Genomic DNA, 16,457 nt, shown 5'->3' with positions numbered 1-16,457 from the left:
ATATACAAGACAAAGTAAAATCCACTTAGCGCTTTCACCTAAAAAAAGGCATCATCAGAGTGGTAAACCCAATACTAAGCCAGCTACTATAAATAAATTTCAAAAAATTCCCGCACTGAAAAACTAGCCTATCAGAAAAATTGTTAAATAACCAAAGTAAATTGGACAACGCAAATGAAGCAAACACTTCATGAACTTTTTGGTTGAAGTTAATAAATAAATAAAGAGAAAAAATTAATTAATAAATTTGCCAAAAGAATACATTAAAAACATCTGTCAACATATTCAAACTCTAAAAATCGTTAAAATACTTAAAACATAGTTCAGTTGTTTGTCAGATAAAAAGGGATCTGTATTTTAGAATACTAGATATAGAAATATTCTCATTAATACCTGGGGGTCTAGAGGCATCTAATCTTAGTTGCCACATAGTTTCTCTAACTTCTAACAAGATCTTGAAGTCACCCCCTCTGTCACTGTCAGGTATTCTATCAATAATGAAAAATAAAAACTTCTTGAAATTGACACAATTCAAACTATGCATGTATAAAGCGTTAGTCGTCCTTTTGCTCATAATGTCTCTCACATGTTCAAGATTTCTTAATCTTAATTTTCTAATAGTCTTCCCTACATAAAAACTTGTGCAACTCAAACATGTAGCAATATAAACTACCCTAATGGTATTGCAGTTACAATGACCAGGGCATTTAATGGTTTTGTAAAAATTGTGGACTGTCACATGAGGGTCATTATTGATGTATTTACATACACTACAGGAACCACACTTATTCATACTGGAACTCTTGTAGGTTCCTTTGTTGGAATAATCCCTTTCCAACAACTCCTTTAAATTCAGCCCCCTGCTGTAAGTAACTATGGGCGAGTTCCCAATAATCCTTTTGGTCTCTTGATCCATAGTGTAATACCATGTTTCTCTTAAAATATTAACTACTGTGTCAACTTGACCATTGAATGGTAACACCATTGCTCTTTTGAAATTGCCATGGGCCAAAGAACAACTGGTGTTACTTTGATTGTTCTGATCATGAGACTCCTTTTGTAACCCACCTTGTAATATTGGTTTAAATATTAAAGATCTTTTGCGGTCCACCTCATCTCTAATCTTGTTCAAAAAATTGCTTTCAAGAAACATGTCAACTAAACCTTTTATCTCCACAACATAATTGGTATCCTCGCTAATTAATCTAGACAGTCTAACCATCTGACCCTTGACAATGTTCTTCTTTTGGAAAAGGGGATGGCAACTCTGAAAGTGCAGAAAATTGTTGGAATATGTCTTCTTACGAAAAATATTTGACTCAATCCTGAGTTCACTGCTACCCTCTTTAGTGTACAGAAGGATTTCCAAATAATTACAAATGTTCCCATGTACTTTGAAAGTAAATTTCAGTGGTATTGTTAAGATGTATCATTTCAGTTGGCCCTGTCCAAAAGATCAACATATCATCAAGGTATCTGAGGTATAATACCACATTTTTCATAAATATAGAAGGAAAAACTTTCTCTACTTCCCATTGTGCCAACACTAAATTAGCGTAAATTGACGCACATTTTGCCCCCATAGCAACACCCATAACTTGTTTGTAAAGTTCTCCTTCAAATGACAAAAAAATTGTTAGATAGGGTGAGTTCCATAAGGTCAACAAGAAGTGCTCGCTTAACAGCGTGCAAACCTCCACTACTCTCAAGACAAGTTCTAAATAAATCAAGACCTTCTGACTGTGGTATCACTGAAAAGAGGTTAATAACATTTATGGTAACCATAGTAAAGGGCTCAAAAAAGCGTTGTTGTCTAATAACTTCTAAACAATGCCATGAGTCCCGTAAAATATGTGGGAAATGGTTGACAATATTTTTACAATAGTAATCCACAAAAGAAGCCATGGCTTCAGTTTTAGAGCCTCTAGCCGAAACAATAGGATGGAAAGGGGGGTTGTTTAGGCTCTTGTGAATCTTTGGTATACCAAAGATGGAGGGAGTAGCTGGAGCATCAACCTGTAAGAAATGGTATTCATCACTGTCTATCACAATAAGCCATTCATACAATAACCAATCGATACATCTCATTCCGAGATACTCTAATATAAGTGTTGGTGTCATTTAGTAAACTGGACATTCTGTTGGAATAGTCGGTGGACAGCATGATCACAACTCCCCCACCCTTGTCCGGTTTCATAACCCTACATTGATTGGAAGATGTCAATTCACGTAAACAGAAGCGTTCACCAATAGTCAAGTTGTCATGTTCGTGACCTCTTACATTACCCAACCTTCTAATCTGAGATTCACAAATGGATTCAAAAATATGTATACATGGGTGAGCTGGGGGAATAAAGGTACTTTTTCTTTTTGGCCCTATTGCATGTTCATTCAACAAATTGTGATTCTTAGAAAAATACATTTGCAAGTTCAACTGCCTAGTGTACAACCTAAGGTTAACCAAAAGTTTAGCAACTTCAGTCTTGAACCTGGGTACAAAGGTAAATCCTTTTCCAAACAAAGATAGATAGTTGTCAGTCAATACCAGGTCAGTAAAATTGTATAAACAAGCATTGTTGAATTTCACCATATTACAAGTCAGCTTAGAATCAAAATTAATACTGCCACAAGTTAAATCGTTGTTATAAACAAATGTACCATTGGGTGTGAAATTGAAATCAAACCCAAAAGAAAACAAGTCGGCAGAACCATTGTTGAATAATTGTTCCTGTAAAAAAATAGATGTGTAGGAATCTTTCACGTCGTGACTAACCAAAAATTGTTGAGAGAGTTTGTTAGGTGTCGAACTAGTCCGATGAGGAGTAAGTCCAAGTGTGTTATAACAAATATCATTCCCCGTATTAAAATCCAAAAGGTTGGTGTCAGAACATTGAAAATTAACTAGGGTCTGTAATTGGAGTAAGACCACCTCGTCCTGTTGTTGTATGACCTCTGTGTTTGTCCTCCCCATGAGGGTTGCCCTCTGGGGAGTTGATTTGAGCGCCTCAAAGGGGGAGGGTCTAAAAAATCCCCATTTTCTTCAAAAACATCTGTGTCAGTCACAAACTCATGATTTTGGTGTCCATTAATTATATGGTCTTGGGCAGTATAATTGTCACTCTGAGGGGGTTCACTAGTAAGACCCCCACTGCCCAAAGTATTAAAAGTGTTAAAATTGTGTACCCTTTTATAGTCTCTAAAATGAGAGTACACCTTATGGTTAGCGTAATCGTACGTATGTCTGTTATGCTTAGAAGATTTACTGTCTAACCCCTTACTCACAAAATTGTCAATGTTGTGTAAAATGTTGTCGTATTGTTGCTTGTGAGGTTCAAACAACAAGTCTCTAGTAATACTACTGTTAATTTGCCCTAATTCGGTCTTTAAAGATTCCAACATTTTGTTGTTATTACGAATAATAATACTCATCAACTCAAGACCAGTTTGATCAAAAAATTCAAGCAACTCATTGAATCCGTCAGTACCAGCAAAAAAAAAACGTTAGGCAGTTTAAATATTCCCGAAAGAAGAACGTTGTCAAGGGTCAGATGGTTAGACTGTCTAGATTAATTAGCGAGGATGCCAATTATGTTGTGGAGATAAAAGGTTTAGTTGACATGTTTCTTGAAAGGGGCTACCCAGTTTTGAACAAGATTAGAGATGAGGTGGACATAAAAGATCTTTAACATTTAAACCAATATTACAAGGTGGGTTACAAAAGGAGTCTCATGATCAGAACAATCAAAGTAACACCAGTTGTTCTTTGGCCCATGACAATTTCAAAAGAGCAATGGTGTTACCATTCAATGGTCAAGTTGACACAGTAGTTAATATTTTAAGAGAAACATGGTATTACACTATGGATCAAGAGACCAAAAGGATTATTGGGAACAGGGGCTGAATTTAAAGGAGTTGTTGGAAAGGGATTATTCCAACAAAGGAACCTACAAGAGTTCCAGTATGAATAAGTGTGGTTCCTGTAGTGTATGTAAATACATCAATAATGGCCCTTATGTGACAGTCCACAATTTTTACAAAACCATTAAATGCCCTGGTCATTGTAACTGCAATACCAGGAGGGTAGTTTATATTGCTACATGTTTGAGTTGCACAAGTTTTTACGTAGGGAAGACTATTAGAAAATTAAGATTAAGAATTCTTGAACATGTGAGAGACATTATGAACAAAAGGACGACTAACGCTTTGTACATGCATAGTTTGAATTGTGTCAATTTCAAGAAGTTTTTATTTTTCATTATTGATAGAATACCTGACAATGACAGAGGGGGTGACTTCAAGATCTTGTTAGAAGTTAGAGAAACTATGTGGCAACTATGATTAGATGCCTCTAGACCCCCAGGTATTAATGAGAATATTTCTATGTCTAGTATTCTAAAATACAGATCCCTTTTTATCTGACAAACAAGTGAACTATGTTTTAAGTATTTTAACGATTTTTAGAGTTTGAATATGTTGACAGATGTTTTTAATGTATTCTTTTGGCAAATTTATTAATTAATTTTTTCTCTTTATTTATTTATTAACTTCAACCAAAAAGTTCATGAAGTGTTTGTTTCATTTGTGTTGTCCAATTTACTTTGGTTATTTAACAATTTGTCTGATAGGCTAGTTTTTCAGGGTGGGAATTTTTTGAAATTTATTTATAGTAGCTAGCTTAGTATTGGGTTTTCCACTCTGATGTTGCCTTTTTTTAGGTGTATATTTCTACAATAAAGAAGATCTGATTGATTGGATTGTAACTAACTTTTCACTGTTTTTTTGGCTGGCCTTTGCCTTGGAACTGTTTTGGGACATCTTTGTGAACCTGCATGAGTACCTGCAAAGCATATTGATCATAGCTTCCAAGAGCACTGATGGTGGGAGAGCTCTGATGTGGTACACTAAAGTAAGCACAGCATTTGTTCACTTGCTAAATAGGGTGCATCTGAATGGGGACTGTTATGAAAGCCCCAGGATAAAGTGTATGCCAAGCATAGTCTTGGTAGGGTAGTGAATGTTGCCAGTGGCATAAGTCACTCTGGTGAGTAGCATTGGCACCACTTCAGTGACCTGAGAAGGTGCCATCCTGACCTACTGAGCTAAAGAAAAGAACAGGTCAGACAGATGGCCCCTGAGATGCATTGTAACTGTGCAAGGTTGCTCACTGCCATATTTCTCACCTTACGCAGGTTCTTGCTGGCTATTCAGTTGATGTCTGGTGTATTTATTGATCTTGTTTTTCAGCTCAGCATAAAACTATAAAGACTGTGCTCCTGCACAAGAGAAGCATCATCTTTCCACACACAGAGATGAGTATGCTTTGCTGTTATGTTTTTGATTATTTAATTATCTCAGAGCATAATAGCAGTAACCATTGATACAGTCTGTATCATTTGCAGAAAACATCTCTGACACAGTCCTTTGTATAGTAGGACAAGCCATGTAGACATATAATGCTTTGCACACTCACAAAATGTATATGTTCATTCCATGCACTCATTATTTATTTAATGATTTTCATATGTACCCATTTTTCGCAGTTAAATTCATAAATCTGTATAGAGACATTGCTGGGAGTTACTTATGGGACTTACCAGCTGTTCAATCAGTGTTGTGAAGTTGCTCTGTGCGCACCCTTAGGAGTGTGCACTCTTGCTCACTACTGGGATTTTTGACATTTCTACCTGAAATCACAAGAAATACTCTCTCACCACCAACCCAGTCATCCCTGTTAGTGAATTCCTTAGTTAATTGCAGCTTGTGCTGTGAGATTCTTGCTAATAGGTTCATAGTTTCATAGGTTGGTACTAGGCTATTGGCCCTAGGGCCTATACAAGCCTAGCCATAACAATTCCCTGGCTATTTCTTCCCACATTATTTACTTCCCTGGACCCCTGTCTATCAGGAGGGCGACTGACGTAATCTTTGGGGTGAATTTCCTTTCTCCCATCTAATCATCAAGGTTCCTTTTGAAGAGGGCCAAAGAGGTGCTCTGCTTGACATGTATGGGAAGTCTATTCCAGAGTCTGGGAGTCTCTGGGTCAGAAACCTATCCCTCCAGCATGTTTTGTTTATTGTGATGACAAGATTTAGATCCCTGGAGTGTGTGGCTCTGAGGGAATGGGATTTCTTTAAGTGTAGCATGTCCAACAGCTCTGGGTTTGACATGGCCTTGTATGTTAAGCAGAGATTGCCTTGGAGTAGACGATATGTGACAGAGTATAGCTGGAGTTTTTTAAGGCGGTCAGCATAGGGCATCTGCTTTAGGCCTGTGATTCTTTTAGTGAAGTATTTCTGTGGCCTTTCCAGTTGTTGCAGATGTCTTGAGAGGTACATACCAAATGGGGCATTGTATTCTATAATGGGTCTAATGAGGGATGAGTACAGTGGGACAATGACCTCCTTTTTTCTGGATGAAAAGCCTTTAGTGATGTGGTGTGCCACATAGAAGGATTTCCTGACTGTTGTGGCGACGTGGTTATGAAGGTGAGACCACTGTCCACCTGTGTCCCTAAGTCTCTTATCATACTTTCAGTGTTTAGTGTACTGCCACATATGTGGTAATTCATGGATACATGTTTTTCCCAAATGGGTTAACTATACATTTCCTGGCATTGAGCTTGAGCCCATGGCTCTGGCACCAAGCATCTGTTTCTGTAAGGCCCTTTTGTAGAGTATCCACATCATTTGGAGATTCAATAATGGCTCCCAGTTTGCAGTCATCTGCGAACTTTGTTAGCCAGAGTCCCTTAGTGTTGGCCTGTACTCCAGAGAAGTATATGCCAAACAAGACAGGTCTCAGGACTGAACACTGGGGTACTCCACTTGTCACTTGTCTGGAGATGGATTTGGAGTCAGTTACTTTTACAGTGTGGGTTCTGTCAGTAAGCCAGTTGGCAACCCATTGAGTGATGTAGGGATTAATACCCAGTTTAGTAAGTTTATCTATGATTCCAGAGTGGGGGATGGTGTCAAAGGCTTTGGCGAGGTCCAGATAGGCTGTGTGGACTGCCTTACCCTCGTCCACGGCTCTGAAGACTGATTCAAAGAAGTCAATAAGATTCAGGAGACAAGATCGGCCCTTCATGAACCCAAACTGGGTGGGGTCCAATGTTTTAAGGTTTCCAATGTCTTTGTTTATAAGTTCCATGATAATACGTTCCATGGCCTTGCAGATCAGGCTCGTCAGACTGATGGGGCGGTAGTTTCCAGGATCCAAGGTGGATCCCCCCTTGTGGAGTGGGATAACTGTAGCTGTGTGCCACTCAGTGGGCATGAAGCCTGAGGTGAGGGTATGATTAAACATGACACTTAAGTGAGGTACGAGTTCATTTTGTAGTACATGTAGTAGACAGCCCGGGATGTCATCTGGTCCCATGGATGCTGTATTCTTAGCTTTGGAGAGTGCATTTTTACCTGTGTGGCCATTATTACTGGAATTTGGCAATCTTCCAGTATTGAGATGGGCCATTTATGGGATGAGAGGGGGGTGAAGTTGGCACTGAATCGATCTGCCAGGATATTGGCAATATCCTTGGGATCAGTATATTTAATGCCATTCTGTTGTAGCTCAGAGCAGATCTGAGCATTGCCATTTAGATTCTTGACATAGTTATAGAATGCATTGTGGTTGTCTTTGGAATCTTTGGCAATTTTATTTTCATAACTAGCTTTGGAGGATTTTATGAGGGATCTCAGCTTCTTACTGAGGCTGGTAAGGGAGTTTTTTGCATCCTGGGATTTTCCTCTTTTCTGCAACAGTTTTTTCCTTTTGTTGTAAAGTTTATTTATGGCAAGGGACCACCAGATTGGCTTCCTTTTTTTGGAGGAGAGCATCTTGGTTCTATTTGGGATGGCACGATTCATGCATGAGTGGATGTGCTCATACAGTGTCTTAGTGTAGGACTCAGCAGTCGAACTTTCAGTTCCCATCTGCATGGGTGTCATGAAGTTTGTAACTTCTGACTTGAGTAGCATGAAGTTGGCCTTGGAGAAGTTTTTATGGAGGTTTCCTTACTGGGGGTTGGGGTGGGATGTGGATGTTAAGGGTGATTAGCTTATGGTCTGACCTGACCAACGAGGGGGTGACCATAGGTGTGGAGCATCAATTTCCCATGTTGGTAATGACCAGGTCTAGGATATTGGAGCCCCTGGTGGGACTATGGATTAGTTGATCCAGGGCATTGGAATTTATGAATTCCAAGAACCGTTGGGCAAAGGTGTTGGTGCATGAGTAGTTTTCCCAGTTAATGGCAGGGTAGTTGAAATCACCCAGTATTAGGGTGTTTGGTTGTATATTAATATTTTCCAGTATGTTTAGAAAGGTGTAGTGAGAATCTTGGGGCATGGTGGGGATCTGTAGCAAGCTACAATTTGGATTGCAGTCTTACCTAGTGTTAGTTGCATCTGGAGAATTTCAGATGCATTGTGTTGGGCAACTAACCTGGTGGTGTGAATATCCTTGATGAATATGGACACTCCTCCACCTTTAGTGTTTCGATCCTGGTTTGGTAGCCGAAAAGTGTGGTAAGAGTTGTAGCCTGGTATTGCAGGGGTGCTCTCTGGAGCCTTGAACCAGGTCGTTACTGCACAGATATCAATGTTCTCCATTTTTAGGAGTGCTTCGAGAGAGTGCATTTTGAGGTTTAGACTTCTAGCATTGAGTAGCATTACCTTCAGATTTTGCATGCTTGTACCTATTACGGTGGTGGTTTCTTCCTTTGAACTTTGCCTAAAAAAGGCACTATAGGGGTGGCAAGAGCCTTAGCCAGTAACCTGAATCCCAGGGGCGACAGGTGCAGACCATCTCTGGCAAAGCATTGTGGTCTGTTGATCATGTCATCCCAGGCAGACAGATACTGGATCCTTCCCTTTTTTTAATTAACTTAAAATTTATCTATGGGCCGCATCCAGCAGCTCCCCTTCTAAGCAGTAGTATTTGCACATTCACAGATAGCATGTATCTGAATTTGCTTGGTTTATTTATTTTACTTTTTTACAATAAATTATTAATCTTCGCATTTGCCCCACATCAACTGTGGAACAGATAATATTTTAGGCAGCACTGAGATTGACTTGGACAAGACACAGGCTAAACACTAATCTCCCCCATAGTATCATGTATGAGAACAAACTAGTGCAATTGGTTTTAGATGATCTTGGTGTATGGATCCTTGTATCTCAGTTTTCTTATCAGTTTCTTTCTGTTTGGGTGAGATGTTATCTTAAAATGGAGCAGAAGACTGTATTAGTGAGGACTCAGTCTGTGATGACCATATCATGTAGAATCAAATGCACTGCCAAAAATGATTTTCCAACCACTCTGAACATACTTTATATAAAACTGCAAACATGATACACCTGTGTGTCAATTTTCACCTACAGTTTTTACTACATACTATTGAGCTGTGTATGTGTTATCCAGTGATTTCTTTCCAAATTATATAGTTCATTTATTTACAGTGATGTTTGGGTTAATCTTATGAGCCCTAGCCATTCATTTGTATTGTTTATTTATTTATTTTATATACTTTATTGTGAATTTTGTTAACATTAACAAATTTGTCTTTGGATTTGTTATTCCTGAAATATGTACTGAGTGTACCAATGGAATAACTTCAGATTCCACGCTACATTTATCAGAGTCTTTAAATGCCAATATGGAGTTCCTCATTATAGCTTCAACTATTAAGTACTAAACATTACTTGTAATGTTATACCCCTTAGAAAGTGTGCCTGCTGTCTTAATCCTTGTTTTCTATTTCAGACAGTCTTGTACCCAGTTAGCCGGCATGATGTTTATTTTAAATACAGCAGACCATCTATGTGGCATGGCATTAAAAAGGATTTCCCAAGTTCAATGCACATGGTGTAGACAGGTCCTTTGGACAGCTGCAGCTGAATCTTATTCAGAGAATGTTAAAAGTGTTGGAAACAGGATCTTCCTTTTACAATACCATAATGCTCTAGGTCTAGTAAAACATTCCATTCCATTTTCTTATAAAATTGATAATTATTATCTCTCCATGTTGAAAAGGATGCATGACAAACTTAAAGACTTACAGGCATGAGGCTTGCTAGGTCTGGTTTAGACCCACCTTTCTGGCAACAGAATCTCTATAGACTATCTTTTAATGTCAGGTAAAATGATGATTTGAATGAATGAATTTGTTGAAAAATAATAATAATGACTACAAATTTGATGTTATCGTGTTTACTTTTGTAGCCAATTGTTTTCTAACATGTACCCCATGACCTTGTTTCAGTGGTTTTACTTTGATTTTCTTTCTTTTCTTTAGTCATTGTTGTTACCTGACTTTGTTTCTGGCACTTACACACTTATACAGCTTAGATACGGGGGCACTTACACACTTATACAGCTTAGATACGGGGGCACTTACACACTTATACAGCTTAGATACGGGGGCAATTACACACTTATACAGCTTAGATACGGGGGCACTTACACACTTATACAGCTTAGATACGGGGGCAGTTACACACTTATACAGCTTAGATCTGGGGCACTTACACACTTATACATCTTAGATACGGGGGCACTTACACACTTATACAGCTTAGATACGGGGGCACTTACACACTTATACTGCTTAGATACGGGGGCACTTACACACTTATACAGCTTAGATACGGGGGCACTTACACACTTATACAGCTTAGATACGGGGGCACTTACACACTTATACAGCTTAGATACGGGGGCACTTACACACTTATACAGCTTAGATACGGGGGCACTTACACACTTATACAGCTTAGATACGGGGGCACTTACACACTTACACAGCTTAGATACGGGGGCACTTACACATTTATACAGCTTAGATACGGGGGCACTTACACATTTATACTGCTTAGATACGGGGGCACTTACACACTTATACAGCTTAGATACAGGGGCACTTACACATTTATACAACTTAGATACGGGGGCACTTACACACTTATACAGCTTAGATACGGGGGCACTCACACATTTATACAGCTTAGATACGGGGGCACTTACACACTTATACAGCTTAGATACGGGGTACTTACACACTTATACAGCTTAGATACGGGGGAACTTACACACTTATACAGCTTAGATATGGGGGCACTTACACACTTATACAGCTTAGATCACGGGGCACTTACACACTTATACAGCTTAGATCACGGGGTACTTACACACTTATACAGCTTAGATACGGGGGCACTTACACACTTATACAGCTTAGATACGGGGGCACTTACACACTTATACAGCTTAGATACGGGGGCACTTACACACTTATACAGCTTAGATACGGGGGCACTTACACATTTATACAGCTTAGATACGGGGGCACTTACACACTTATGCAGCTTAGATACAGGGGCACTTACACACTTATACAGCTTAGATACGGGGGCACTTACACATTTATACAGCTTAGATACGGGGGCACTTACACATTTATACTGCTTAGATACAGGGGCACTTACACACTTATACAGCTTAGATACGGGGCACTTACACATTTATACAGCTTAGATACGGGGGCACTTACACACTTATACTGCTTAGATACTGGGGCACATACACGTTTATACTGCTTAGATACGAGGCAATATTCAGAAATGTGCACACTGCCTATGTATGAGGGTAGGCAATATGAATCACACTACCTATGATGCAAAATTACACATTTCAAAGTAGACTGTGAAAAATGTGTTACTACTTGCCACAGGACATGCTGGAGTGCAGTAACATATGCAGATGTGTCTCAGATTGTGAGTATGATCTGGAGTGCAATTCAGAGATTCAATTTGTGCCATATTTGCCTACAATCACACTGTATCAAGACTAGTATGCACATAAAATGCCCTGATCTGATAAGTAGTATACATGACCATGTTGTGACATAATGCGTCATTTGACAGGTATAATGTAAATGTACAGTAGTGGTATATATTTTACATATATATGCATGTGTGTGTGTGTGTGTGTGTGTGTGTGTGTGTGTGTGTGTGTGTGTGTGTGTGTGTGTGTGTGTGTGTCAGGGCCGGCCTTAGCTGAAACAGCACCCTAGGCGAAGTACTGCTCTGGTACCCCTTAAGCCCCACCCACACCATACTTAAGAAACACCCCTGTTTGTGTCACGCCCACAGATGGGTCACTCCCACCAAAGGCACTCCAGTTCTTTCAATTTAAAGAGTATTATTGGTGGAAAGAGATGTGTACATTTTGTTTGTACAAGGTGAGTGAAGACCAACATATACAGTTGTGAGAATAAACCTAAGTCTGGCTAAAGGGCTATCTGTAAATTATGGGAAGTCTTCATGGCTGGCACACAAAGTATTATTTCCATCAGGAATGGCAATGCAGGTCTATGTTATTTAAAATGTCTCTGGAATGAGCATCTCAGAAAATGTTCATCACAGCTCTCAACCATTTATATCCTGAATCAAGAGATAAATCCGAAAATAATCAGGGGCTAATAAGAGACACGGTTTAAAATATTAGTCCTATAATCATACTGTACCTCTCACCCTCTAAGAGCAAGAAAGCTGGACAAAGCCATAGATAAAAATGGGACAACGGCCCAAAGATATGGGCAATTTTTAACCTGGCTCTTGCAGGCTTAGAAAGTTGATAGAATTAATCTTCTGTAGGGGATGAAATCTGAGACTCAAATGTCTCATTATTTTCTAACTTCAGTCTTTGATGATTTGCCACTAATTTGCCAGAACCATAATTTTATGAAAAACAGACCAAACATGTGAGGCAAAAATCTGGACATTCTGTGAAAATCTGTACATCTGAGAGTATTGTTAATTTGAAAAGTTGGCAGGAAAAAAAGAAAATGTGAATTAACGTGCATTTTATGAAGCAAAATAAGTCCGTAATTTTAATTATTCCACGCCCTTTTATCTCCAAATCATCAGTTTAAAGAAGGATTAGTAGGGACAAATCAAACGTTTGAGACAAAATCAGAAACGTCCCTCAAATCAATGATTGTTTCGAGATATGATTATCACAGATCCCCCAACCTCATTAAATCCAACTTTATTTCCGACCCCTTGGGTGATATAAACATGCCTGGGTTTGATCACCAGCTCTTCAAAACTCACTTGTGGTTTACACAAGGCTATGCACATGTCTGCGTGCGCACCACATGTGCACATCATAACTGGCTAGACAATTGGTTTTGGAGCATCAGTGGACTGCTGTACTGTACTGTACTGGTACATTGAGATCATATTACTTCAGGATGATAATGGTGGTAAACCATACCTTTCGAAATTCTGACTCAGATTTTAGTTCTGGCTTCTTAATCCCTCCAAAACTGGTGACTTTTGGAGAAAAGCTGGTGAAGTACACTTTAGAATTAATGACTATATTAAATTCACTTTCTCTTATTCTGTCAGTGTCTAAAGTTGATGGCGCTTATATTTTAAAAGTGCACCTGTTTATTTCTGGATGTGTCCCTGATTCTTAGAGATTTTTCCTTGATTTGTTGAGAGCTATGAGGTAAACCTTTGTGAGTGCCTTGAATAGATGGGTGCATATTCATCAGCATTGTTCCAATCATAAAACGTGTCCCAGAATCAGAGTGGCTGCTTTTTTGTAATCACATGCCATTTCAAATCAATCTCTGGCCTTGTTCAAGAGAAATCTTGACCAATGGATGGGAGATCGCAGATATACCCCAGGGATTTACCTCAGTCACTACTCAACAGAGCACAGAGGCAGCATAATAATGGTATAGTTCCCATACTAGGTGGCGTAAGCCACAAAACTATAGGGCTAGGCTTGCTGGCAATGCCCTCGGGCAGATAGCCTAGTATGAACCTATGAACCTATGAACCTATGAACCTATGATTCGCATTTTGAAAGGTCTTCATTGTCCAATGAAAAAAAATTCAAGGACCTATAGCTCCTCAACCAGGTGAAAGCTTGGGGAAGTGAATGGTGTTGACATGTGACATACCTGTTCAGCTCCCACTCTCCATCATCTGCAAACCTGCACCTGCTACCCCAATTGTCAACATGCAAGTAAATTTTAAAAAGCAATTTGTCTCGCTTTTCACTTTTTTCTGGGACCCCACCAGCAGACCCCCCCTGCCCCACCATTAAAAGAGCTTATCTTAGTCTGAGTGGTAATGGACATGGCACTCAATGGGAAGGGGGCGCTCCTGAAGGTACACTGATTCCCTTCTGATGTGCTAGTAAATGATGCTGAGGATTCTACTCCAAACACTAGCATGACAACAGCAGGGTGACATAACAAGCCAAAGTCCCAGGTGTCAAAAAGAGTGCGCGTATAGAATAGACTTGGTGGATTAACTTCCAAGTGGACTGCAAAGCATTATGTGCAGCATCCTTTTATATCAGTTCTTCTAAGGACCCCTTGCGTCACATACTTTTTAAAGATCTAAATTGGGCTCTATCAGTAAGTTAAAAATAGACCCTTTGAGAGTAATAATACAGATCTCTTTACACCATGTTGCCAGCTTTCATTTAGCAGGAAGCAAAGGTCAAGTTCCAGTTGTGCTCATCTGGAATGCCTGTTTTACCATCTCTATGGAGTCCAGTAATACTTCCCCTACTTTGCATATAGCCTCAGTGTTTTGTCTCACTTGGGCAGAAGAGTTCAGACACACTTGATTTCATGGCAGTTGCACACTCCTAAAATAATACCTGTTGGCATTTTAGAAGTTTCCGCAATATTATGAGACAAACACAATACATTTTCAAACTGCCTGCTTCTTCTTCTTTTCCCCATTAGGGGTTGCCACAGCAGATCATTTGTCTGCTCACGATTGGCAGTGGAGTTTTACGGTGTTGAGTTGCCAGCCCGGCACCCAACCTTCAACAGAAGATGCACTCATGCCAAGGGCCAATTTAGAGTGTCCAATCCACCTACATCATGTCTTTGGGATGTGGGAGGAAACCAGAGCATGCAGAGGAAACCCACGTGACCACAGGGAGGACATGCAGACTCCACACAGAAGACACCCCAGCCAAGGATTGAACTGGAGAACCTCTTGCTGTGAGGCGACAACGCTAACTGCTGCACCATCGTGGCCTCCCTTGATACATCAAAATCAGTAATTCACATAAATTATACATTTTACCACAGACATTTTGTAATGTACAAAAGGCAACTCATCTATGCAATTCTGTCAAACCTTTGCAAGTGTGATAACAGGTTGTAATACAGAGGTGATGTGATGACCAATTCTGGAAAAATAAAATGACAGTAATGATCAAATCGCCTTTCTTTTCACTGTTTATAGGTACTACAGTACACTGCACATTTATGCACTTATGTTGTCATTTTTATTTTTACATAATTGTAAGTGCCCTGATAATTGCTACCAATGCTGTTAGATTTGAATCAGACATTAAAGCCTGGGAAAGGAAAATGTATTTAGATTATTGTACTTTATTTACTGTCACGGATATAACAACTCATCTGGACTTCATTACATTTTAGACATTTTGGGCCTACTAAGTAGATGTCATTCAAAAACATAACATCTGATCAATACAACCCATGAAATACATGTACTACAATGCAAGTGTGTACATACATGTATACACAGACACACATATATATATATATATCTTTGTTGTGGGTGTGTGTATATATATATATATATATATATATATATATATATATATATATATATATATATGTGTGTGTGTGTGTGTGCGTGTGTGTGTGTGTGTGTGTGTGTGTGTGTGTGTGTGTGTGTGTGTGTGTGTGTGTGTGTGTATTATAATATATAAAATGCTTTTAACGCTAATCGCCGAAACGTATGCACTGAAATTTGTAAAGTGCAAACTTGACTCCCAAAATGAATGGGGGGGGGGACGTTACTTGCACCACTTTTAAGACTGCCCAATTTTTCACTTCATAGGTTCAAGGTTCATAGGTTGGTACTAGACTATCGGCCCTAGGGCCTATGCAAGCCTAGCCATAACAATTTCCAATTCCCTGGATATTTCTTCCCACAATATTTACTTCTCTGGGCCCCTGTCTAGCAGGGTGACTGACATGATCCCCAGGGTGAATTTCCTATCTCCCATCCAATCATCAAGGTTCCTTTTGAAGAGGGCCAATGAGGCACTCTGCTTGACATGTATGGGCAGTCTATTCCAGAGTATGGGGAGTCTCTGGGTCAGGAACCTATCCCTCCAGCATGTTTTGTTCATTGTGATGACAAGGTTTAGATCCCTGGAGCGTGTGGCTCTGAGGGATTGGGATTTCTTTAAGTGTAGCATGTCCAACAGCTCAGGGTTTGACATGGCCTTGATGTTAAGCAGAGATCGCCTCTGAGTAGATGATATGCCACAGAGTATAGCTGGAGTTTTTCTAGATGGTCAGCATATGGCATCTGAAACATTGGGTCTGAAACATTAAACTGTTACTCAAGTTAAAACCACAGAAGAAACAAAGGGCGTA

Source organism: Protopterus annectens, chromosome 1.part2 (assembly GCF_019279795.1).
Source record: "Protopterus annectens isolate FY-2018-M chromosome 1.part2, PAN1.0, whole genome shotgun sequence".
NCBI lineage: Eukaryota > Metazoa > Chordata > Ceratodontiformes > Protopteridae > Protopterus > Protopterus annectens.
Note: the sequence above shows the minus strand (reverse complement) of the source record.